General features: G+C 42.5%; 1 non-coding gene across 1 annotated transcript; it reads left to right on the plus strand.

Moving 5' to 3' along the window:
- Positions 1-1,824: 1,824 nt before the first annotated feature.
- Positions 1,825-1,932, plus strand: LOC130937330 (small nucleolar RNA R71). The gene has a single exon (XR_009068552.1). It is a non-coding gene; the product is annotated as a small nucleolar RNA R71 (small nucleolar RNA).
- Positions 1,933-2,492: the final 560 nt, after the last annotated feature.

The following is a 2,492-nucleotide window of genomic DNA, read 5'->3' on the forward strand; positions in this document are numbered from 1 at the left end:
TGTGATTTCTCATGATCATCAACCTACAAAATAAAATAAAATAACAAAGGAAAATATGTAAAATATAACATTGGGTTGCCTCCCAACAAGCGCTTCTTTAATGTCAGTAGCTTGATAGAGGGCTCTCATGGAGCCTCACATTTTCTCAGAGCAATGTTGGAACCTCCCAACACCAAACTTAGAGTTTGAATGTGGGGGTTCAACACCAAACTTAGAGTTTGGTTGTGGCCTCCCAACACCAAACTTAGAGTTTGACTGTGGGGGCTCTGTTTGACTCTGATTTGAGAGAAGCTCTTCATGCTTCCTCTCCATGGTGACAGAGGGATATCCTTGAGCCTTAAACACAAAGGATTCTTCATTCACTTGAATGATCAGTTCACCTCCATCAACATCAATCACAGCCTTTGCTGTGGCAAGGAAGGGTCTGCCAAGGATGATGGATTCATCCATGCACTTCCTAGTCTCTAGGACTATGAAATCAGCAGGGATGTAATGGTCTTCAATCTTTACCAGAACATCCTCTACAAGTCCATAAGCTTGTTTTCTTGAATTGTCTGCCATCTCTAGTGAGATTCTTGCAGCTTGTACCTCAAAGATCCCTAGCTTCTCCATTACAGAGAGAGGCATGAGGTTTACACTTGACCCTAAGTCACACAGGGCCTTCTTGAAGGTCATGGTGCCTATGGTACAAGGTAGTGAAAACTTCCCAGGGTCTTGTCTCTTTTGAGGTAATTTCTGCCTAGACAAGTCATCCAGTTCTTTGGTGAGCAAAGGAGGTTCGTTCTCCCAAGTTTCATTTCCAAATAACTTGTCATTTAGCTTCATGATTGCTCCAAGGTATTTAGCAACTTGCTCTTCAGTGACATACTCATCCTCTTCAGAGGAGGAATACTCATCAGAGCTCATGAAAGGCAGAAGTAAGTCCAATGGAATCTCTATGGTCTCATTTTGAGCCTCAGATTCCCATGGTTCCTCGTTAGGGAACTCATTGGAGGCTAGTGCACGGCCATTGAGGTCTTCCTCAGTGGCGTTCACTTCCTCTCCTTCCTCTCCAAATTCGGCCATGTTGATGGCCTTGCACTCTCCTTTTGGATTTTTTTCTGTATTGCTTGGAAGAGTACTAGGAGGGAGTTCAGTAATTTTCTTGCTCAGCTGTCCCACTTGTGCCTCCAAATTCCTAATGGAGGACCTTGTTTCAGTCATGAAACTTTGAGTGGTTTTGATTAGATCAGAGACCATGGTTGCTAAGTCAGAGTTGTTCTGCTTAGAATTCTCTGTCTGTTGCTGAGAAGATGATGGAAAAGGCTTGCCATTGCTAAACCTGTTTCTTCCACCATTATTGTTGTTGAAACCTTGTTGAGGTCTCTGTTGATCCTTCCATGAGAAATTTGGATGATTTCTCCATGAAGAATTATAGGTGTTTCCATAGGGTTCTCCTAGGTAATTCACCTCTTCCATTGAAGGGTTCTCAGGATCATAGGCTTCTTCTTCAGATGAAGCATCCTTAGTACTGCTTGGTGCATTTTGCATTCCAGACAGACTTTGAGAAATCAAATTGACTTGTTGAGTCAATATCTTGTTCTGAGCCAGAATGGCATTCAGAGTATCAATCTCAAGAACTCCTTTCTTCTGATTTGTCCCATTGTTCACAGGATTCCTTTCAGAAGTGTACATGAATTGGTTATTTGCAACCATTTCAATTAGTTCTTGAGCTTCTGTAGGCATCTTTTTCAAATGAAGAGATCCTCCAGCAGAGCTATCCAAAGACATCTTGGACAGTTCAGAGATACCATCATAGAAAATACCTATGATGCTCCATTCAGAAAGCATGTCAGAAGGACATTTTCTGATCAATTGTTTGTATCTTTCCCAAGCTTCATAGAGGGATTCTCCATCCTTCTGTCTGAAGGTTTGGACTTCCACTCTAAGCTTACTCAATTTTTGAGGTGGGAAGAACTTTGCCAAGAAGGCATTGACTAGCTTTTCCCATGAGTCCAGGCTTTCTTTAGGTTGTGAGTCCAACCATGTCCTAGCTCTGTCTCTTACAGCAAAAGGGAATAGCATAAGTCTGTAGACCTCAGGGTCAACCCCATTAGTCTTGACAGTGTCACAGATTTGCAAGAATTCAGCTAAGAACTGATGAGGATCTTCCAATGGAAGTCCATGGAACTTGCAATTCTGTTGCATTAGAGAAACTAATTGAGGCTTAAGCTCAAAGTTGTTTGCTCCAATGGCAGGGATAGAGATGCTTCTCCCATAGAAGTCGGGAGTAGGTGCAGTAAAGTCACCAAGCACCTTCCTTGCATTGTTGGCATTGTTGTTGTTTTCGGCTGCCATGTGTTCTTCTTCTTTGAAGATTTCTGTTAGGTCCTCTGCAGAGAGTTGTGCCTTAGCTTCTCTTAGCTTTCGCTTCAAAGTCCTTTCAGGTTCAGGGTCAGCTTCAACAAGAATGCCTTTGTCTTTGTTCCTGCTCATATGAAAGAGAAGAGAAC

Source organism: Arachis stenosperma, chromosome 6, assembly GCF_014773155.1.
Source record: "Arachis stenosperma cultivar V10309 chromosome 6, arast.V10309.gnm1.PFL2, whole genome shotgun sequence".
NCBI lineage: Eukaryota > Viridiplantae > Streptophyta > Magnoliopsida > Fabales > Fabaceae > Arachis > Arachis stenosperma.